The 24,432-nt window shown below is 58.8% G+C and overlaps 1 protein-coding gene across 1 annotated transcript in view; it reads right to left on the minus strand.

Moving 5' to 3' along the window:
- The window catches only part of LOC136842712 (uncharacterized), a 42,141-nt gene that overhangs the window by 3,074 nt on the left and 14,635 nt on the right, over positions 1–24,432 (minus strand). The window lies entirely within an intron of this gene.

Below are 24,432 nucleotides of genomic sequence, written 5' to 3' on the forward strand. Positions count from 1 at the left end.
CAATATAGGGAACCATTACCAATAAATATCCCATCAATTATTGCTATCATTCTTGAATGGATAGCACTTTTATCTATTAAGTACTAGTTTTTGAGCTGAGATTGATTGAAACTACAATTCCTGGTGTTTTGACTCACTTCTTGGAATATCTTTGCTAATTCAGAAGACATAGGTCAAGTTCTAGAGATTTTAAGGTGTTACTGTATTGTATAACTATGTTGCTCACTCATCTTATTGGCTTTTAGGCATTTTTATGACCCTTGACTGCATTCTGATTCCTAACTAGTACCATGTATTAAATGGCACACAAAATAGTGATTAAAAATCATGTGTAGCAGGCTGGTTTTTAATGCATCGTCTTTACCATTTATTCTCACTGATGCACTACGTAACTATAGCAAAGTCCAGCGCTCTTTGCAGTTAAGCCCCGCCCACTGCTTACGTCATGACCATCCCTTAAAGCTAATTGGTTGGCAACAGTTTCGAAAAGTTGGTTAATCTGTGGCTCTTTTCTTGTTCATTAATACTGCAATGGTTGTTGTACCGAACTAAAATACGTTCTGCAGGTTATCAAAAGGAAACGTTATTTTATCCCCTGAAATAAAATCGTAATACGCATCTCAATAAAGGTGGTGAAAAAAAAAAGGAAAATATAAACGAAGTCAGGCGTGTTCCGTGATGCTAGAGTGTTGTGTTTCGTAAAGGAGGTTCACCTGAATACGGAGGTGACACAGGGAATGTCTGCGTTCGAATTGGTGCACTTAAATCACTGGACAGTGCTAATTACCGTCTGTTATTGTCAAGCGTGTTCACCATTCTCAGACTTTCTCAGAGCTAGGCAGACTGATATTTCATATTGATTTTAGGAAATTTACAACTTTTTAACAGTCATAAAATCCATTTCATTGCGCTCGTTTACACATTCGGAGGGATGACAAGCAGTGACGGCACTCTACAAAACCAGAATATGCCTATGTTTAACTTAAAGTTACAGTATAATAGGCTGTACGAGTCGTATTAGATATAATTTGCTGAGAACTTTCTTAAGGACGTTATCTGCTTTCGAAATAACAGGATCATAAAAATGGACGTAGACCTATAATGTCCTGTGTCTTTTTGTCGGTACTCACTTATGGTGTTTGGATTATAGGCCTAGCTTATACTCAGTCGTTTTATTGTGGTTATTCTTATTTTTGTTTTTGTTGTTATGGTGCTTGTAGTTTTGTGTTTTCGAAAACTTTTCATATGGTGACCTAACATTGAAGATTAAACATAGACCTATTCATAAAACACTGGTGTAAAGAATTATCTGCCTACTCTTGTTAATTGAAATTTAGTCATTTGTTTTAATTAAAAGTAATCGGGATCTTTATGAATACAGTCTACGCTAAATATTCTCCTAACAACAGAGAGAGAGAGAGAGAGAATTTACTGACTCATGTATCCTTTTGTCCAACAGGGTAATCTATAAGAATGCCCCCAAAAGCAAATGAATATCATGGGCTACTCGCAGACTGGTTTGGATCCTCTCATACATAACTTTTTCAGCTATCAATTATTTTTTCTTATTTCGTTACGTATCTTATGATGCCTTCCTACCATAGCCTTCATTTTCGTAGAAATGCTACAGCAGCCTTATATTCACTATCACAGTAATATAATTTGTTACCCCTTTTGTAAATATATTTTCAATATATTTCACTGAAAGCAGTTTGACAGTTGTGTGTAAGGTTGAGATAGTCATACGATTCATCTGTGTGTGCCATCGGCTACGTGCCCATAAGTTTTACTTTTATTCTCTGTGGTATAAGTGGCGTTACAGTTACTATGGCCATGTTTGTGCATGTGCACTTGCTTATACGTGTACATTCCACTTTATATTACACATTATTTATCGTGGAGTTGAAAACTACTATATTAATTAAAAGTTACTCTATTTCCAACAGACACGGGAAGAAAACTATTTGCGATAAGAAACTGACGTGTTAGGCCCATGCTCTGTCATGTCTCAAAATATAAGAATTTAATGTGTAGTCCTATGACCTGTCATTGCCTCAGTGTATAAGAAATTGACGTGTAGGTCTATGCCCTGTCATTGCATCAAAATGTAAAAATTTTGTGTGTAGTCCTATGACCTGTCATTGTCTCAAAATATAAGAAATTGACGTGTAGGCCTAATCTCTCAATGATATTAACATTTGACATGGCTGCATAAGTCTATGCTTCATTTCAATTAATGTGGTCTACGTGGGATCGCTTATTTAGGCCAACGCCAATTTAAAAATAAAAAAAGCAAGATGCTTGTGTATTTAGGCTCCGCACGATAAAAACAAAACAAAAAAAAAGATGTGCAGATCCAAGATCTTCCTAATGATATATAACTTAATATATCTTTAATCGGAGATATTAATTGCACACTTCAAAACTCCGGGAACTCAAATCTGTGGTGTCATCATTCATGCACGACACAACATGACCGAACGGAGTCAAATCCGTACTGGTAATCATTTGGACTGTTAACTAGTGTGACGTCATTCACCCCTCGAGATCTAGCCAATCAGTGGCGTGCAGTGGGCGGGGCTTAGCTGCAAAGAGCAGTGGATTCTGCTATAGTAAAATACAAAATCAAAGAAAGGTCACACTCGAGAATAATTTTTTATAAACTACGTTACCATAAAAAAACACTACTCAAAAAAGAAAACATAGAGACTTAAAATTAATACAATTCAGTGAATTACAATAGCCAATAAAACTAAGAAAAACAAACTCAAGAATTTAAAAAAATCAAATAAAACACAGAACTAAGAAACATTAAAAAAGACCAACACAAAGAAAAATGACATGATAGATAAATTTGCTTAGACACTGGAAAGCAAAAGCAGATAGAAAATCAGTAGATTATAGATCAAGGATAGGAAGACTGATCTTGGTTGAGTTGTGGCTTAAGTTTGTGAATATATATAGATTCTAAAATCCTTAAATCAGAAATTATTGAACATGAATCTACAATTTTAAAATCCCTTATACTTAGTCTTGCCTGATTGCATCTGCTGCAATGTTCAGGGATGGAAGACTGTTGCTTGACTGCTAAGTCTCTACCTGCCTTGTCACTGATCCCTGCATGCTGGCAGTATCTCGTTTTGAGCGCCTTTATGGAACTACCCAAATACCCAACTTGGCAGTTGGGGCATGTATAATAGTAAACAATACTAGAAGCAATAAATCAGGCAGTTTATCTTTGAGAGGTAGTAACCTTTTTATTGTAAAATCATTACTAAAAATGAATTTAAAAGTAATCTGTGGCTAAAATCTGTCAAAACAGTATTTCAACTCCCTCTCAAGTTGCTTAATTGGTACACCAATGTAAGGTAATTTGCAATAAAAAACTAATTTAGGAACTGTAACAACTGGCATTTTTGGACTGTAAACACCTTCCAGAAACAGCCTAATATGTTTAAAAACCAAATTGGTTGGATAACCATTATTTTCGAAAAATTTTACCAGGAATTCCATCTCCTCATGAAACAAAGTGAAATTGGAGCATAAATTATAAGCCCTGTAGTCAAGGTATTAATTGCATTTACTTTGAAAATGTTTGGACTGACTAAAAAAACCCAAACCTAATACTGAAACAGTGGGTTTTCTGTAAACAGAGAATGAACTTTTGGATTTGCCAATGAAAATATCTAAAAATGGCATCTTATTTTTCATCTCCCTATCAAAAGTAAATTTTATATTTTCATGTTTGCTATTTAGGCAGTGAAGAAAACTATTAGCCTGCTGTTCATTTTCAAAAAATTAAAATAGTATCATCTACAAATCCCTTACAGAGCAAAGGTTTGAAATGAGATGGGCAATCCTCCAACCACTTTCCCACATGAAACCCTAAAAACAAATTAACAAAAGTACATGAAACTGGGCTACCCATTGCTACCCCATCTACTTGAAAATACAACTCATCATTAAACATGAAGTACGTATCTTTACATGTTGCCTGCCAGTGTTTTGAACTTATTCCTACGCAAATCTCGGAAAGTGTTCCCATCCCTACACATTTCATTCACTGCTATGTCAGTGGTTTCATTAAGAGGTATGTTCGTAAAGACAGATTCAATATCAAAACCGCATAAAAAATGATTTTGAGGTATATTCAAATGCTTTAAGTGATTTTACTAATTTATATGATTTTTTTTAGAGAATAAGTAGTGTCCGTTATAGTACTCAAAAATGTTACTAAGAATTTCGCTAAGTTATATGATGGGGTATTGTAAGAAGCAAAGACCGGTCTTAAGGGAACGTTCGGTTTATGGACCTTCGGTAATCGCGGGGGAACAACCACTTGCATAACAGTTGTGGTATTCTTCATTTGAAATATAATGATCTTTTTCAAAAAATTAAGCGACCTGTTTATTTTATCCTCATTCAGGATATTCCTGTGGTAGGGGTCTGCATGTGGCGTTTTCTTAAATTTAGCAGTCATTAAGTATAGATAACGTTTTATCAATGTAATCCCCTCTGTTCTGAACCACACCATTTCCTTTGCCAGGTTTGCTAATAATCAGTGAATCATTCTTTCCTAAATTCTTTAGCAAGTTAATATCATCCTTAGTAAAAATCGGGCACATGATAGACTTGAAATTATAGAAAAATTTGTAAGCTATTGACTGAACTTGTTTAACCATAGCCTTAAAATCTTTTCCCGGGATTCAAAAGAAAGGAAATATTTTGGGAATTTAAGTCTGTTAATTGTCAGGCAAAAATTTAGACCAAAATAGTAAAATCTTCTGTCTTTCAGATAATTCGTAACCAGAAAAATTAAAAACTACCCTAGAATTAAGGGTCACGTGATGTTAACGCGTAGCGTCCACCCAAGTTCGAAATTTCCCTGTTGTGCACTTCCCGTATGTTATTACAATATTTAGTCACATTTTTATTTGCTGCATTTTTCAGTACACAAAAATCGAGAAAAGACACAGTCTCCTTTAAGCGACCTTCCAGGCTATTCTCTTGCAACTCCAGTACTTCCCTACGGCGTGTTTTGAAACAAATTTTACGTTCCATCAGACCATTCAAACACTCCCTACAAAACGCAGTATTGTACAGGCACTTACGGTGCAATTTAAACTTCACGAACTTAGGTCCCACGTCGTCAGCTCTGCATCTCAATAAAAAAAAAATCTAGGTCGAGTGATGGGAAGAGGAAGAAATGCCAACGGACTAAGAGGAGACTATGGTGTATATATAAAAGCAGAAGGGAGATGTCATGTGGTAACTACAGAGGAATTAAACTAAGACCATGGATTGAAAGTTTTAGAGAGGATACTGGATGGGAGATGAAGAGAAATTGTAAAGGTCGGGAAACAGCTGTATGGATTCATGAGAGGAAGAGGGACGGTGAAGGCCAAAGAGGCTGGAGGGAAGCCAGGATTTTTATTGTGCATTTATAGACCTGGAGACAGCAGGAGAAGTGACGTTTTGGTGTTTGAGGAAGAGGAAAGCCCCAGAAAAGTTGGTTAGGCTGGTCGAGATGACATATCAGAGAATGAACGCAAAAGATGGTATGGGCATGTTTTAAGGATGGATGACGAGGAGGGAGTGAAGAAGGCTTGGGAAGAACCTGTTAGAGGAAGATCGAGAGGGAGACAGAGAATTAAATGGCGAGATAAAGTGAAGGAAGATATGGAGAGAAGAGGTTTGGTGGAGGATGATGCCTTTGATAGAAGGCAGTGCAGAAGGCGCATCTGGCAACCGACCCCTCTCTCTCTCTCTCTCTCTCTCTCTCTCTCTCTCTCTCAGAATCCTTCACGTCTTCAGTTTATTACTATACTAACGCGAGGCCTTCTGAAGCCCCCATGAAGCTGGATTCGAGCCAGGATACTTCACATATATTATAACACTGACGAGAGGTCCTGTGAAGCTCCTCGAAGCTGGACTTGAAGCCTGAATCCTTCTCCTCCTCCTCCTCTTCCTCCTCCTCCTACCCGTCTTCAGAGAGTACCAGAGGGCATATTCGAAAACTAAAGTATACATCAATCATCAAGAGTTGTTAAGCAGAAGGTCGACCCACGGACGAAATTTGCAATACAAGAAACAAGGAAGGGATTTGGGAAAAGAAAGTTTGCCAGCGCCAACAGGCCAGAGATCCCCTGGACAAGAGAAGCAGAAAGAAGGGAACAAAATCCTCAGTCAAGCAGTACTAACTTTCCTCCTGCCCATTATTTTGCACCTCTTAAAGTGGTGACCACGGAGTGGTTCCCAGAGCCATTAGCGGACTCAGACGGCGACCTAGTCTTGGCTCTGTGAACTACCCCACGCCCCTAACGGACTAAATACGGCACTGTAACCAGCGTTCGGGCGTGCTGACTCTCGTCGGCAAATCAGCAGCGTCATTAGCGGACCCATACGGCGCACTCCCCGACGCGAGTATCCCACTCCAATTAAGAGGGCAATAGTGAGCATGGACGTGGAGTTTCCCGTGCAAGTATGTGTAAATGTGTATGTGAGTGAGTGGTATGTGAGCGCGCTCAATTGTTTGTGTGTATGCAAGGGGGTGTATATGAGGGGTTTTTTAGGTAGGTAGGAAGGTGGGAGAGGGTAGGGATAGGTAGGTAGGAGGAAGGGAGGGTGGGTGTAAGAGTATGCAAGATTTTGTGAGTACTTGCAGTGTTCCTCTTCATTTCTAAATAATCCATATCTCTCTCTTTTTCTCTATTTCTTTCTTTCTTGTAGTCTTTTCCTCATCCTTGTTTCTAACCCAGACCTGCCACGGACCTACCACACCACCGATAGAACCAAGCGAAGATGAGCGGCCGGCGACACCTGGAGACATGCAACCGGCCGGGAAGGGTGAGCGACCAGCAGTTGGGGGGCTGCTGGCCGGTCACCGGACCCGCCACACCACCGACAGGACCACACCTGGTGGAGACCCGCAATGGCCGGGAAGGGCGAGCGACCAGCAGTTGGGGGGCTGCTGGCCGGTCACCGGACCCGCCACACCACCGACAGGACCACGCCAAGAGGAGCCACCGCCGACACCTGGTGGAGACCTGCAACGGCCGGGAAGGGCGGCGACCAGCAGTTGGGGGCTGCTGGCGGTCACCGGACCCGCCACACCACCGACAGGACCACGCCAAGAGGAAGCTGCCGCCGACACCTGGTGGAGACCTGCAATGGCCGGGAAGGGCGAGCGACCAGCAGTTGGGGGGCTGCTGGCCGGTCACCGGACCCGCCACACAACCGACAGGACCATGCCAAGAGGAAAAGACGCCGACACCTGGTGGAGACCTGCAACGGCCGGGAAGGGCGAGCGACCAGCAGTTGGGGGCTGCTGGCGGTCACCGACCCGCCACACCACCGACAGGACCACGCCAAGAGGAAAAAGACGCCGACACCTGGTGGAGACCTGCAACGGCCGAAGGGCGAGCGACCAGCAGTTGGGGGGCTGCTGGCCGGTCACCGGACCTGCCACACCACCGACAGGACCACGCCAAGAGGAACCGCTGCCGAAACCTGGTGGAGACCTGCAACGGCCGGGAAGGGCGAGCGACCAGCAGTTGGGGGGCTGCTGGCTGGTCACCGGACCCGCCACACCACCGACAGGACCACGCCAAGAGGAACCGCTGCCAAAACCTGGTGGAGACCTGCAACGGCCGGGAAGGGCGAGCGACCAGCAGTTGGGGGGCTGCTGGCTGGTCACCAGACCCGCCACACCACCGACAGGACCACGCCAAGAGGAACCGCTGCCGAAACCTGGTGGAGACCTGCAACGGCCGGGAAGGGCGAGCGACCAGCAGTTGGGGGGCTGCTGGCTGGTCACCGGACCCGCCACACCACCGACAGGACCACGCCAAGAGGAAAAGACGCCGACACCTGGTGGAGACCTGCAACGGCCGGGAAGGGCGAGCGACCAGCAGTTGGGGGCTGCTGGCGGGTCACCGACCCGCCACACCACCGACAGGACCACACCAAGAGGAGCCGCCGCGCCGACACCTGGTGGAGACCTGCAACGGCCGGGAAGGGCGAGCGACCAGCAGTTGAGGGGCTGCTGGCGGTCACCGACCCGCCACACCACCGACAGGACCACGCCAAGCCAAGAGGAGCCGCCGGCGACACCTGGTGGAGACCTGCAACGGCCGGGAAGGGCGGCGACCAGCAGTTGGGGGCTGCTGGCCGTCACCGACCTGCCACACCACCGACAGGACCACACGCCAAGAGGAGCCGCCGCCGACACCTGGTGGAGACCTGCAACGGCCGGGAAGGGCGGCGACCAGCAGTTGGGGGCTGCTGGCGGTCACCGGACCCGCCACACCACCGACAGGACCACGCCAAGAGGAAAAGACGCCGACACCTGGTGGAGACCTGCAACTGCCGGGAAGGGCGAGCAACCAGCAGTTGGGGGGCTGCTGGCTGGTCACCGGACCCGCCACACCACCGACAGGACCACGCCAAGAGGAGCCGCCGCCGACACCTGGTGGAGACCTGCAATGACCGGGAAGGGCGAGCGACCAGCAGTTGGGGGGCTGCTGTACGGTCACCGGAACCGCCACACCACCGACGGGACCACACCAAGAGGAGCCGCCGCCGACACCTGGTGGAGACCTGCAACGGCCGGGAAGGGCGAGCGACCAGCAGTTGGGGGGCTGCTGGCCGGTCACCGGACCCGCCACACCACCGACAGGACCACACCAAGAGGAGCCACCGCCGACACCTTTTGGAGACCTGCAATGGCCGGGAAGGGCGAGCGATCAGCAGTTGGGGGGCTGCTGGCCGGTCACCGGACCCGCCATACCACCAACAGGACCACGCCAAGAGGAGCCGCCGCCGACACCTGGTGGAGACCTGCAACGGCCGGGAAGTGCGAGCGACCGGCAGTTGGGGGGCTGCTGGCCGGTCACCGGACACGCCACACCGCCGACAGGACCACGCCAAGAGAAGCCGCGGCCGAGACCTGGTGGAGACCTGCAATGGCCGGGAAGGGCGAGCGACCAGCAGTTGAGGGGCTGCTGGCCGGTCACCGGACCCGCCACACCACCGACAGGACCACGCCAAGAGGAAAAGACGCCGACACCTGGTGGAGACCTGCAACGGCCGGGAAGGGCGAGCGACCAGCAGTTGGGGGGCTGCTGGCCGGTCACCGGACCCGCCACACCACCGACAGGACCACGCCAAGAGGAGCTGCCGCCGACACCTGGTGGAGACCTGCAATGGCCGGGAAGGGCGAGCGACCAGCAGTTGGGGGGCTGCTGGCCGGTCACCGGACCCGCCACACCACCGACAGGACCACGCCAAGAGGAAAAGACGCCGACACCTGGTGGAGACCTGCAACGGCCGGGAAGGGCGAGCGACCAGCAGTTGGGGGGCTGCTGGCCGGTCACTGGACCTGCCACACCACCGACAGGACCATGCCAAGAGGAAAAGACGCCGACACCTGGTGGAGACCTGCAATGGCCGGGAAGGGCGAGCGACCAGCAGTTGGGGGGCTGCTGGCCGGTCACCGGACCCACCACACCACCGACAGTACCAGGCCAAGAGGAGCCGCCGCCGCCACCTGGTGGAGACCCGCAACGGCCGGGAAGGGTGAGCGACCAGCAGTTGGGGGCTGCTGGCCGGTCACCGGACCCGCCACACCACCGACAGGACCACGCCAAGCCAAGAGGAGCCGCCGCCGACACCTGGTGGAGACCCGCAACGGCCGGGAAGGGTGAGCGACCAGCAGTTGGGGGGCTGCTGGCCGGTCACCGGACCCGCCACACCACCAACAGGACCAGGTCAAGCCAAGAGGAGCCGCTGCCGACACCTGGTGGAGACCCACAACGGTCTGGAAGGGTGAGCGACCAGCAGTTGGGGGGCTGTTGGCCGGTCACCGGACCAGCCACACCACCGACAGGACCAGGCCAAGGCAAGAGGAGCCGCCGCCGACACCTGGTGGAGACCCGCAACGGCCGGGAAGGGTGAGCGACCAGCAGTTGTGGGGCTGCTGGCCGGTCACCGGACCCGCAACACCACTGACAGGACCAGGCCAAGCCAAGAGGAGCCACCGCCGACACCTGGTGGAGACCCGCAACAGTCGGGAAGGGTGAGCGACCAGCAGTTGGGGGGCTGCTGGCCGGTCACCGGACCCGCCACACCACCGACAGGACCACGCCAAGAGGAAAAGACGCCGACACCTGGTGGAGACCTGCAACGGCCGGGAAGGGCGAGCGACCAGCAGTTGGGGGGCTGCTGGCCGGTCACCGGACCTGCCACACCACCGACAGGACCACGCCAAGAGGAAAAGACGCCGACACCTGGTGGAGACCTGCAACGGCCGGGAAGGGCGAGCGACCAGCAGTTGGGGGGCTGCTGGCCGGTCACCGGACCCGCCACACCACCGACAGGACCACCAAGAAGAGGAGCTGCCGCCACACCTGGTGGAGACCTGCAACGGCCGGGAAGGGCGGCGACCAGCAGTTGGGGGCTGCTGGCGTCACCGGACCTGCCACACCACCGACAGGACCAGGCCAGAGAAAGAGGAGCCGCCGCCAACACCTGGTGGAGACCTGCAACGGCCGGGAAGGGTGAGCGACCAGCAGTTGGGGGGCTGCTGGCCGGTCACCGGACCCGCCACACCACCGACAGGACCACGCCAAGAGGAGCCGCCGCCGACACCTGGTGGAGACCTGCAACGGCCGGGAAGGGCGAGCGACCAGCAGTTGGGGGGCTGCTGGCCGGTCACCGGACCCGCCACACCACCGACAGGACCACGCCAAGAGGAGCCGCCGCCGACACCTGGTGGAGACCTGCAACGGCCGGGAAGGGTGAGCGACCAGCAGTTGGGGGCTGCTGGCCGTCACCGGACCCGCCACACCACCGACAGGACCACGCCAGAAGAGGAGCCGCCGCCGACACCTGGTGGAGACCCGCAACGGTCGGGAAGGGTGAGCGACCAGGAGTTGGGGGGCTGCTGGCCGGTCACCGGACCCGCCACACCACCAACAGGACCAGGCCAAGCCAAGAGGAGCCGCCGCCGACACCTGGTGGAGACCCACAACGGTCCGGGAAGGGTGAGCGACCAGCAGTTGGGGGCTGCTGGCGGTCACCGGACCAGCCACACCACCGACAGGACCAGGCCAAGCCAAGAGGAGCCGCCGCCGACACCTGGTGGAGACCTGCAACGGCCGGGAAGGGTGAGCGACCAGCAGTTGGGGGCTGCTGGCGGTCACCGGACCCGCCACACCACCGACAGGACCAGGCCAAGAGGAGCCACCGCCGGTGGAGACCAGCACCCTGGTGGAGACCGGACCTGCCACACCACCGAACAGCCGGGAAGGGTGGAGACCTGCAGCGAAGGGCGAGCGACCAGCAGTTGGGGGCTGCTGGCCGGTCACCGACCCGCCACACCACCGACAGGACCACGCCAAGAGGAAAAGACGCCGACACCTGGTGGAGACCTGCAACGGCCGGGAAGGGCGAGCGACCAGCAGTTGGGGGCTGCTGGCCACCACCGACCCGCCACACCACCGACAGGTGGACCACCCAAGAGCCAAGCAGTTGGGCTGCACCTGGTGGAGACCACCGCAACGGCCGGAAGAGGCACCTGGTGGAGACCTGCAATGCCGGGAAGGGTGGCGACCAGCAGTTGGGGGCCTGGCGGTCACCACCCGGGTGGACCACGCCAAGAGGAGCAGTGGAGACCTGCAACGGCCGGGAAGGGCGAGCGACCAGCAGTTGGGGGGCTGCTGGCCGGTCACCGGACCCGCCACACCACCGACAGGACCACGCCAAGAGGAGCCGCCGGACACCTGGTGGAGACCTGCAACGGCCGGGAAGAGGGCGACCAGCAGTTGGGGGGCTGCTGGCGGTCACCGGACCCGCCACACCACCGGTGCCAAGAGGAGCCGACCCGACACCTGGTGGAGACCTGCAACGGCCGGGAAGGGCGAGCGACCAGCAGTTGGGGGGCTGCTGGCCGGTCACCGGACCCGCCACACCACCGACAGGACCACGCCAAGAGGAGCCGCCGCCGACACCTGGTGGAGACCTGCAACGGCCGGGAAGGGCGAGCGACCAGCAGTTGGGGGCTGCTGGCTGGTCACCGGACCCGCCACACCACCGACAGGACCACGCCAAGAGGAGCCGCCGCCGACACCTGGTGGAGACCTGCAACGGCCGGGAAGGGCGAGCGACCAGCAGTTGGGGGGCTGCTGGCCGGTCACCGGACCCGCCACACCACCGACAGGACCACGCCAAGAGGAAAAGACGCCGACACCTGGTGGAGACCTGCAACGGCCGGGAAGGCGACGACCAGCAGTTGGGGGCTGCTGGCGGTCACCGGACCCGCCACACCACCGACAGGACCAAGCCAAGAGGAGCCGCCGCCGACACCTGGTGGAGACCTGCAACGGCCGGGAAGTGCGAGCGACCAGCAGTTGGGGGGCTGCTGGCCGGTCACCGGACCCAGTTGACACCACCGACAGGACCAGGCCAAGAGGAGGACCACGCCGCCGACACCTGGTGGAGACCTGCAACGGCCGGGAAGGGCGAGCGACCAGCAGTTGGGGGCTGCTGGCGGTCACCGGACCCGCCACACCACCGACAGGACCACGCCAAGAGGAAAAGATGCCGACACCTGGTGGAGACCTGCAACGGCCGGGAAGGGCGAGCGACCAGCAGTTGGGGGCTGCTGGCTCGTCACCGGACCCGCCACACCACCGGAAAAGACAGGACCAACGGCCAAGAGGAAAGCAGCCTGCCACTGACACCTGGTGGAGACCTGCAACGGCCGGGAAGGGCGAGCGACCAGCAGTTGGGGGCTGCTGGCCGTCACCGACCCGCCACACCACCGACAGGACCAGGCCAAGAGGAGCCGCCGCCGACACCTGGTGGAGACCTGCAACGGTCGGGAAGGGTGAGCGACCAGCAGTTGGGGGGCTGCTGGCCGGTCACCGGACCCGCCACACCACCGACAGGACCAGGCCAAGCCAAGAGGAGCCGCCGCCGACACCTGGTGGAGACCCGCAACGGCCGGGAAGGGTGAGCGACCAGCAGTTGGGGGGCTGCTGGCCGGTCACCGGACCCGCCACACCACCGACAGGACCAGGCCAAGAGGAGCCGCCGCCGACACCTGGTGGAGACCTGCAACGGCCGGGAAGGGTGAGCGACCAGCAGTTGGGGGGCTGCTGGCCGGTCACCGGACCCGCCACACCACCGACAGGACCAGGCCAAGAAGAGGAGCCGCCGCCGACACCTGGTGGAGACCCGCAACGGTCGGGAAGGGTGAGCGACCAGCAGTTGGGGGCTGCTGGCGGTCACCGGACCCGCCACACCACCGACAGGACCAGGCCAAGAGAGGAGCCGCCGCCGACACCTGGTGGAGACCCGCAACGGTCGGGAAGGGTGAGCGACCAGCAGTTGGGGGCTGCTGGCGGTCACCGGACCCGCCACACCACCGACAGGACCAGGCCAAGAAGAGGAGCCAGGTGGAGCCGACACTGGTGGAGACCCGCAACGGCCGGGAAGGGTGAGCGACCAGCAGTTGGGGGCTGCTGGCGGTCACCGGACCCGCCACACCACCGACAGGACCAGGCCAAGAAAGAGGAGCCGCCGCCGACACCTGGTGGAGACCCGCAACGGCCGGGAAGGGTGAGCGACCAGCAGTTGGGGGCTGCTGGCCGGTCACCGGACCCGCCACACCACCGACAGGACCAGGCCAAGCCAAGAGGAGCCACCGCCGACACCTGGTGGAGACCCGCAACGGTCGGGAAGGGTGAGCGACCAGCAGTTGGGGGGCTGCTGGCCGGTCACCGGACCCGCCACACCACCGACAGGACCAGGCCAAGAGGAGCCGCCGACACACCTGGTGGAGACCCGCAACGGCCGGGAAGGGTGAGCGACCAGCAGTTGGGGGCTGCTGGCCGGTCACCGGACCCGCCACACCACCGACAGGACCAGGCCAAGAAGAGGAGCCGCCGCCGACACCTGGTGGAGACCCGCAACGGCCGGGAAGGGTGAGCGACCAGCAGTTGGGGGCTGCTGGCCGGTCACCGGACCCGCCACACCACCGACAGGACCAGGCCAAGAGGAGAGGAGCCGCCGCCGACACCTGGTGGAGACCTGCAACGGCCGGGAAGGGTGAGCGACCAGCAGTTGGGGGCTGCTGGCGGTCACCGACCCGCCACACCACCGACAGGACCAGGCCAAGCAAGAGGAGCCAAGGTGGAGACCGCCGCCGACGACCTGGTGGAGACCTGACAACGGCCGGGAAGGGTGGAGCGACCAGCAGTTGGGGGCTGCTGGCCGTCACCGGACCCGCCACACCACCGACAGGACCAGGCAAGCCAAGAGGAGCCGCCGGCGACACCTGGTGGAGACCCGCAACGGCCGGGAAGGGTGAGCGACCAGCAGTTGGGGGGCTGCTGGCCGGTCACCGGACCCGCCACACCACCGACAGGACCAGGCCAAGCCAAGAGGAGCCGCCGCCGACACCTGGTGGAGACCCGCAACGGCCGGGAAGGGTGAGCGACCAGCAGTTGGGGGGCTGCTGGCTGGTCACCGGACCCGCCACACCACCGACAGGACCAGGCCAAGCCAAGAGGAGCCGCCACCTGACACCTGGTGGAGACCTGGCTCAACGGACCGGGAAGGGCGAGCGACCAGCAGTTGGGGGCTGCTGGCTGGCGGTCACCGGACCCGCCACACCACCGACAGGACCAGGACCAAGCCAAGAGGAGCCGCCGCCGACACCTGGTGGAGACCCGCAACGGCCGGGAAGGGTGAGTGACCAGCAGTTGGGGGGCTGCTGGCCGGTCACCGGACCCGCCACACCACCGACAGGACCAGGCCAAGAGGAGCCGCCGCCGCCACCTGGTGGAGACCCGCAACGGCCGGGAAGGGTGAGCGACCAGCAGTTGGGGGCTGCTGGCGGTCACCGGACCCGCCACACCACCGACAGGACCAGGCCAAGCCAAGAGGAGCCGCCGCCGACACCTGGTGGAGACCTGCAACGGCCGGGAAGGGTGAGCGACCAGCAGTTGGGGGCTGCTGGCGGTCACCGGACCCGCCACACCACCGACAGGACCAGGCCAAGCCAAGAGGAGCCGCCGACACCTGGTGGAGACCTGCAACGGTCGGGAAGGGTGAGCGACCAGCAGTTGGGGGCTGCTGGCCGTCACCGGACCCGCCACACCACCGACAGGACCAGGCCAAGCCAAGAGGAGCCACCGCCGACACCTGGTGGAGACCCAGCAACGGCCGGGAAGGGTGAGCGACCAGCAGTTGGGGGCTGCTGGCTGGACCAGGTCACCGGACCTGGCGCCACACCACCGACAGGACCAGGCCAAGAAGAGGAGCCACCGCCGACACCTGGTGGAGACCTGCAACGGTCGGGAAGGGTGAGCGACCAGCAGTTGGGGGCTGCTGGCCGGTCACCGGACCCGCCACACCACCGACAGGACCAGGCCAAGCCAAGAGGAGCCACCGCCGACACCTGGTGGAGACCCGCAACGGTCGGGAAGGGTGAGCGACCAGCAGTTGGGGGGCTGCTGGCCGGTCACCGGACCCGCCACACCACCGACAGGACCAGGCCAGCCAGAGGAGCCGCCGCCGACACCTGGTGGAGACCTGCAACGGCCGGGAAGGGTGAGCGACCAGCAGTTGGGGGCTGCTGGCGGTCACCGGACCCGCCACACCACCGACAGGACCAGGCCAAGCCAAGAGGAGCCGCCGCCGACACCTGGTGGAGACCCGCAACGGCCGGGAAGGGTGAGCGACCAGCAGTTGGGGGCTGCTGGCGGTCACCGGACCCGCCACACCACCGACAGGACCAGGCCAAGAGGGAGCCAGCCGCCGACACCTGGTGGAGACCCGCAACGGCCGGGAAGGGTGAGCGACCAGCAGTTGGGGGGCTGCTGGCCGGTCACCGGACCCGCCACACCACCGACAGGACCAGGCCAAGCCAAGAGGAGCCGCCGCCGACACCTGGTGGAGACCTGCAACGGTCGGGAAGGGTGAGCGACCAGCAGTTGGGGGGCTGCTGGCCGGTCACCGGACCCGCCACACCACCGACAGGAGGCCAGAGCCAACCTGAGGAGACCCGGCAACGGTCGCCGACACCTGGTGGAGACCTGCCACCACCGACAGGACCAGACCAGGCCAAGAAAGGGGAGACCCGCAATGAGCGACCAGCAGTTGGGGGCTGCTGGCGGTCACCGGACCCGCCACACCACCAACAGGACCAGGCCAAGCCAAGAGGAGCCGCCGCCGACACCTGGTGGAGACCCGCAACGGCCGGGAAGGGTGAGCGACCAGCAGTTGGGGGCTGCTGGCGGTCACCGGACCCGCCACACCACCGACAGGACCAGGCCAAGCCAAGAGGAGCGCTGGCGCCACCTGGTGGAGACCCGCAACGGTCGGGAAGGGTGAGCGACTAGCAGTTGGGGGCCGGCGGTCACCAGACCCGCCACACCATGGAACAGGCCAGACCGCCGCCGGCAACTGGTGGAGACCGGAAGGCTGGGAAGGGTGAACGACCAGCAGTTGGGGGGCTGCTGGCTGGTCACCGGACCCGCCACACCACCGACAGGACCAGGCCAAGCCAAGAGGAGCCGCTGCCGACACCTGGTGGAGACCCGCAACGGTCGGGAAGGGTGAGCGACCAGCAGTTGGGGGGCTGCTGGCCGGTCACCGGACCCGCCACACCACCGACAGGACCAGTCCAAGCCAAGAGGAGCCGCCGCCGCCACCTGGTGGAGACCCGCAACGGTCGGGAAGGGTGAGCGACCAGCAGTTGGGGGCTGCTGGCCGGTCACCGGACCCGCCACACCACCGACAGGACCAGGCCAAGCCAAGAGGAGCTGCCGCCGACACCTGGTGGAGACCGGCAACGGTCGGGAAGGGTGAGCGACCAGCAGTTGGGGGCTGCTGGCTGGTCACCGGACCTGCCACACCACCGACAGGACCAGACCAGGCCAAGAGGAGCCTCCGCCGCCACCTGGTGGAGACCCGCAACGGCCGGGAAGGGTGGGCGACCAGCAGTTGGGGGGCTGCTGGCCGGTCACCGGACCCGCCACACCACCAACAGGACCAGGCCAAGCCAAGAGGAGCCGCCGCCGCCACCTGGTGGAGACCCGCAACGGTCGGGAAGGGTGAGCGACTAGCAGTTGGGGGGCTGCTGGCCGGTCACCGGACCCGCCACACCACCGACAGGACCAGGCCAAGAGGAGCCGCCGCCGCCACCTGGTGGAGACCCGCAACGGCTGGGAAGGGTGAACGACCAGCAGTTGGGGGGCTGCTGGCTGGTCACCGGACCCGCCACACCACCGACAGGACCAGGCCAAGCAAAGAGGAGCCGCCGCCGCTACCTGGTGGAGACCCGCAACGGTCGGGAAGGGTGAGCGACCAGCAGTTGGGGGGCTGCTGGCCGGTCACCGGACCTGCCACACCACCGACAGGACCAGTCCAAGCCAAGAGGAGCCGCCGCCGCCACCTGGTGGAGACCCGCAACGGTCAGGAAGGGTGAGCGACTAGCAGTTGGGGGGCTGCTGGCCGGTCACCGGACCCGCCACACCACCAACAGGACCAGGCCAAGACAAGAGGAGCCGCCGCCGTTACCTGGTGGAGACCCGCAACGGTCGGGAAGGGTGAGCGACCAGCAGTTGGGGGGCTGCTGGCCGGTCACCAGACCCGCCACACCACCGACAGGACCAGGCCAAGAGGAGGAGCCACCGCCGACACCTGGTGGAGACCTGCAACGGTCGGGAAGGGTGAGCGACCAGCAGTTGGGGGCTGCTGGCGGTCACCGGACCCACCACACCACCAACAGGACCAGTCCAAGCCAAGAGGAGCTGCCGCCACCCTGGTGGAGACCTGCAACAGTCGGGAAGGGTGAGCGACCAGCAGTTGGGGGCTGCTGGCTGGTCACAGGACCCGCCACACCACCGACAGGACCAGGCCAAGCCAAGAGGAGCCGCCGCCGACACCTGGTGGAGACCTGCAACGGCCGGGAAGGGCGAGCGACCAGCAGTTGGGGGCTGCTGGCCGGTCACCAGAACCGCCACACCACCGACAGGACCAGACCAAGCCAAGAGGAGCTGTAGCTGACACCTGGTGGAGACCCACAACGGTCGGGAAGGGTGAGCGACCAGCAGTTGGGGGACTGCTGGCCGGTCACCGGACCTGCCACACCACCGACAGTACCAGGCCAAGAGGAGCCGCCGCCGCTACCTGGTGGAGACCCGCAACGGCCGGGAAGGGTGAGCGACCAGCAGTTGGGGGCCTGCTCGCCGGTCACCGGACCCGCCACACCACCGACAGGACCAGACCAAGCCAAGTGGAGCCGGCGCCGGCACCTGGTGGAGACCCGCAACTGTCAGGAAGGGTGGCGACCAGCAGTTGGGGGCTGCTGGCGGTCACCGGACCCGCCACACCACCGACAGGACCAGGCCAAGCCAAGAGGAGTCGCCGCCGACACCTGGTGGAGACCTGCAACGGCCGGGAAGGGCGGCGCGACCAGCAGTTGGGGGCTGCTGGCGGTCACCGGACCCGCCACACCACCGACAGGACCAGGCCAAGCCAAGAGGAGCCGCCGCCGACTACCTGGTGAAGACCCGCAACGGCCGGGAAGGGTGAGCGACCAGCAGTTGGGGGCTGCTGGCCAGTCACCGGACCCGCCACACCACCGACAGGACCAGTCCAAGAAGAGGAGCTGCCGCCGCCACCTGGTGGAGACCCGCAACAGTTGGGAAGGGTGAGCAACCAGCAGTTGGGCGGCTGCTGGCTGGTCACAGGACCCGCCGCACCACTGACAGGAGCAGGCTAAGGCAAGAGGAGCCGCCGCCGACACCTGGTGGAGACCTGCAACGGCCGGGAAGGGTGAGCGACCAGCAGTTGGAGGGCTGCTCGCCGGTCACCGGACCCGCCACACCACCGACAGGACCACGCCAAGCCAAGAGGAGCTGCCGCTGACACCTGGTGGAGACTTGCAACGGTCGGGAAGGGTGAGCGACCAGCAGTTGGGGGGTTGCTGGCCGGTCACCGGACCCGCCACACCACTGACAGAACCAGGCAAAGCCAAGAGGAGCCGCCGCCGACACCTGGTGGAGACCAGCAATGGTCGGGAAGGGTGAGCGACTAGCAGTTGGGGGGCTGCTGGCCGGTCACCGGACCCGCCACACCACCGACAGTACCAGGCCAAGAGGAGCAGCCGCCGCCACCTGGTGGAGACCCGCAACGGCTGGGAAGGGTGAACGACCAGCAGTTGGGGGGCTGCTGGCTGGTCACCGGACCCGCCACACCACCGACAGGACCAGGCCAAGCCAAGAGGAGCCGCCGTCGCTACCTGGTGGAGACCCGCAACGGTCGGGAAGGGTGAGCGACCAGCAGTTGGGGGGCTGCTGGCCGGTCACCGGACCTGCCACACCAACGACAGGACCAGTCCAAGCCAAGAGGAGCCGCTGCCGCCACCTGGTGGAGACCTGCAACGGTCGGGAAGGGTGAGCGACCAGCAGTTGGGGGCTGCTGGCGGTCACGGACCCGCCACACCACCAACAGGACCAGGCCAAGACAAGAGGAGCCGCCGCAACGTTACCTGGTGGAGACCCGCAATGGTCGGGAAGGGTGAGCGACCAGCAGTTGGGGGGCTGCTGGCCGGTCACCAGACCCGCCACACCACCGAGAGGACCAGGCCAAGCCAAGAGGAGCCGCCGCCGTTACCTGGTGGAGACCCGCAACGGTCGGGAAGGGTGAGCGACCAACAGTTGGGGGGCTGCTGGCCGGTCACCGGACCCGCCACACCACCAACAGGACCAGTCCAAGCCAAGAGGAGCCGCCGCCGCCACCTGGTGGAGACCCGTAACAGTCGGGAAGGGTGAGCGACCAGCAGTTGGGCGGCTGCTGGCTGGTCACAGGACCAGCCACACCACTGACAGGACCAGGCCAAGCCAAGAGGAGCCGCTGCCGACACCTGGTGGAGACCTGCAACGGCCGGGAAGGGTGAGTGACCAGCAGCTGGGTGGCTGCTGGCCGGTCACCAGACCCGCCACACCACCGACAGGACCAGGCCAAGCCAAGAGGAGCTGTAGCTGACACCTGTTGGAGACCCGCAACGGTCGGGAAGGGTGAGCGACCAGCAGTTGGGGGACTGCTGGCCGGTCACCGGACCCGCCACACCACCGACAGTACCAGGCCAAGAGGAGCCTCCGCCGACACCTGGTGGAGACCAGCGGCCGGGAAGGGTGGCGACCAGCAGTTGGGGGCCTGCTCGCCGGTCACCGGACCCCCCACACCACCGACAGGACCAGACCAAGCCAAGTGGAGCCGGCGCCGGCACCTGGTGGAGACCCGCAACTGTCGGGAAGGGTGAGCGACTAGCAGTTGGGGGGCTGCTGGCCGGTCACCGGACCCGCCACACCACCGACAGGACCAGGCCAAGCCAAGAGGAGCCGCCGCCGCTACCTGGTGGAGACCCGCAACGGCCGGGAAGGGCGAGCGACCAGCAGTTCTGGTGCTGCTGGCCGGTCACCGGACCCGCCACACCACTGACAGGACCAGGCCAAGCCAAGAGGAGCCGCCGCCGCTACCTGGTGAAGACCCGCAACGGCCGGGAAGGGTGAGCGACCAGCAGTTGGGGGGCTGCTGGCCAGTCACCGGACCCGCCACACCACCGACATGACCAGTCCAAGCCAAGAGGAGCTGCCGCCGCCACCTGGTGGAGACCCGCAACAGTTGGGAAGGGTGAGCAACCAGCAGTTGGGCGGCTGCTGGCTGGTCACAGGACCCGCCGCACCACCGACAGGACCAGGCTAAGGCAAGAGGAGCCGCCGCCGACACCTGGTGGAGACCTGCAACGGCCGGGAAGGGTGAGCGACCAGTAGTTGGAGGGCTGCTCGCCGGTCAACGGACCCGCCACACCACCGACAGGACCACGCCAAGCCAAGAGGAGCTGCCGCTGACACCTGGTGGAGACTCGCAACGGTCGGGAAGGGTGAGCGACCAGCAGTTGGGGGGCTGCTGGCCGGTCACCGGACCCGCCACACCACTGACAGAACCAGGCAAAGCCTCAAGGAGCCGCCGCCGACACCTGGTGGAGATCAGCAATGGTCGGGAAGGGTGAGCGACTAGCAGTTGGGGGGCTGCTGGCCGGTCACCGGACCCGCCACACCACCGACAGTACCAGGCCAAGAGGAGCCGCCGCCGCTACCTGGTGGAGACCCGCAACGGCCGGGAAGGGTGAGCGACCAGCAGTTGGGGGCCTGCTGGCCGGTCACCGGACCCGCCACACCACTGACAAGACCAGACCAAGCCAAGAGGAGCCGCCGCCGCTACCTGGTGGAGATCCGCAACGGTCGGGAAGGGTGAGCGACCAGCAGTTAGGGGGCTGCTGGCCGGTCACCGGACCCGCCACACCACCGACAGGACCAGTCCAAGCCAAGAGGAGCCGCCGCCGCCACCTGGTGGAGACCCGCAACAGTCGGGAAGGGTGAGCGACCAGCAGTTGGGCGGCTGCTGGCTGGTCACGGGACCCGCCACACCACTGACAGGACCAGGCCAAGCCAAGAGGAGCCGCCGCTGACACCTGGTGGAGACCTGCAACGGCCGGGAAGGGTGAGCAACCAGCAGTTGGGGGGGCTGCTGGCCGGTCACCGGACCTGCCACACCACCGACAGGACCAGGCCATCGCCACCTGGTGGAGACCCGCAACGGCCGGGAAGGGTGAGTGACCAGTAGTTGGGGGGCTGTTGGCGGTCACCAGACCCGCCACACCACTGACAGGACCAGGCCAAGAGGAGCAACCGCCGCCACCTAGTGGAGACCGGCAACGGTTGGGAAGGGTGAGTGACCAGCAGTTGGGGGGCTGCTGGCGGTCACCGGACCCGCCACAACACCGACAGGACCAGGCCAAGAGGACCCGCCGCCACCTGGTGGAGACTGGCAACGGCGGGAAGGGTGAGCGACCAGCAGTTGGGGCGCTGCTGGCGGTCACACGGACCCGCCACACCACCGACAGGACAAGGCCAAGAGGAGCCGCCGCCGCTACCTGGTGGAGACCTGCAACGGTCAGGAAGGGTGAGCGACCAGCAGTTGGGGGGCTGCTGGCCGGTCACCGGACCCGCCACACCACCGACAGTACCAGGCCAAGAGGAGCCACCGCCACCACCTGGTGGAGACCCGCAACGGCCGGGAAGGGTGAGCGACCAGCAGTTTGGGGGGTGCTGGCTGGTCACCGGACCCGCCACACCACTGAAAGTACCAGGCCAAGAGGAGCCACCGCCACCACCTGGTGGAGACCTGCAACGGCCGGGAAGGGTGAGCGACCAGCAGTTGGGGGGGTGCTGGCTGGTCACCGGACCCGCCACACCACCGACAGTACCAGGCCAAGAGAAGCCACCGCCACCACCTGGTGGAGACCCGCAACGGCCGGGAAGGGTGAGTGACCAGTAGTTGGGGGGCTGTTGGCCGGTCACCGGACCCGCCACACCACCGACAGGACCAGGCCAAGAGGAGCAACCGCCGCCACCTAGTGGAGACCGGCAACGGTTGGGAAGGGTGAGTGACCAGCATTTGTTGCGCTGCTGGCCAGTCACCGGACCCGCCACAACACCGACAGGACCAGGCCAAGAGGAGCCGCCGCCGCCACCTGGTGGAGACTGGCAACGGTCGGGAAGGGTGAGCGACCAGCAGTTGGGGCGCTGCTGGCCGGTCACCGGACCCGCCACACCACCGACAGGACAAGGCCAAGAGGAGCCACCGCCGCTACCTGGTGGAGACCTGCAACAGTCGGGAAGGGTGAGCGACCAGCAGTTGGGGGGCTGCTGGCCGGTCACCGGACCCGCCACACCACCGACAGTACCAGGCCAAGAGGAGCCACCGCCACCACCTGGTGGAGACCCGCAACGGCCGGGAAGGGTGAGCGACCAGCAGTTGGGGGGGTGCTGGCCGGTCACCGGACCCGCCACACCACTGACAGGACCAGGCCAAGCCAAGAGGAGCCGCCGCCGACACCTGGTGGAGACCCGCAATGGTCGGGAAGGGTGAGCGACCAGCAGTTAGGGGGCGCACGGAAGACAATGGTATTGACTGTGACCTGAGGTCGAAACAATCAACAATAATATGCAGTGAACGAGTACAATTTACAATACAAAACATACAGAATTTCAATATGGATACAGTCTTGATGCCTGTGAATGAAGAAAATCGATACATAATGTGTGACACAATAAAATACGTATAAAGTAAAAATGGTTAAAAATGCGTGACCTGGCACGTTTTAGGCGTGACTAATTGAGTATGAAGAAAATGTTGTCACCAAAGTTTCAGCGGAGACTTAATTAATGGCGCCTCAAAACACTTCGAATGGCGCCGATGGGTGACTTTACAACACAGGGAATGTCTGCGTTCGAATCGGTGCACTTTAATCACTGGACAATGATAATTACCGTTTGATATTGTCAAGCGTTTCACCATTCTAAACTTAAACACAAAAGACTTTCTCAGACCTATGCAGACTGATATTTCATATTGATTTCAGGAAATTTTACTACATTTTAAGTCATAAAATCGATTTCATTGCACTCGTTTACACATTCGGAGGATGACAAGCAGTGACTGCACTCTACAAAACCTGTATATGACTATGGTTAACTTAAAGTTTTACAGCATAATAGACTGTACGAGTCGTATTGGATATAATTTGCTGAGAATTTTCTTAAGGACGTTATCTGCTTTCGAAATAACAGGATCATAAAAATGGACGTGGACCTATAATGTCCTGTGTCTTTTTGTCGGTTTACGCAGCTTATGGTGTTTGGATTATACTGTAGGCCTACCTTATGCTCAGTCGTTTTATTGTGGTTATTCTTATTTTTTATGGTGCTTGTAGTTTTGTGTCTTCGAAAACTTTTCATATGGTGACCTACAACTGCAGAATAAACATAGACCTATTCATAAAATAGTGGTGAAAAGAATTATCTGCCTACTCTTGTCAATTGAAATTTAGTCATTTGTTTTAATTAAAAGTAATCGAGAACTTTATGAATATAGTCTACGCTAGAATATTCTCCTAACAACAGAGAGAGAGAGAGAGAGAGAGAGAGAGAGAGAGAGAGAGAGAGAATATTTACTGGCTCATGTATCCTTTTGTCCAACAGGGTAACCTATAAAAATGCCCCCAAAAGCAAATGAATATCATGGGCTACTGCAAGACTGGTTTGGATCCTCTCATACATAACTTTTTCAGCTATCAATTATTTTTTCTTATTTCGTTAAGCATCTTATGATGCCTTCCTACCATGGCCTTCATTTTCATGGAAATGCTACAGCAGCCTTATATTTACTCATCACAGTAATATAATTTGTTATCCCTTTTGTAAATATATTTTCAACATATTTCATTGAGAGCAGTTTGATAGTCGTGTGATTGATCTGTGTGTCATTGGCTACGTGCCCATAAGTTTTACTTTT

Source organism: Macrobrachium rosenbergii, chromosome 10 (genome assembly GCF_040412425.1).
Source record: "Macrobrachium rosenbergii isolate ZJJX-2024 chromosome 10, ASM4041242v1, whole genome shotgun sequence".
NCBI classification, from domain to species: Eukaryota; Metazoa; Arthropoda; class Malacostraca; order Decapoda; family Palaemonidae; genus Macrobrachium; species Macrobrachium rosenbergii.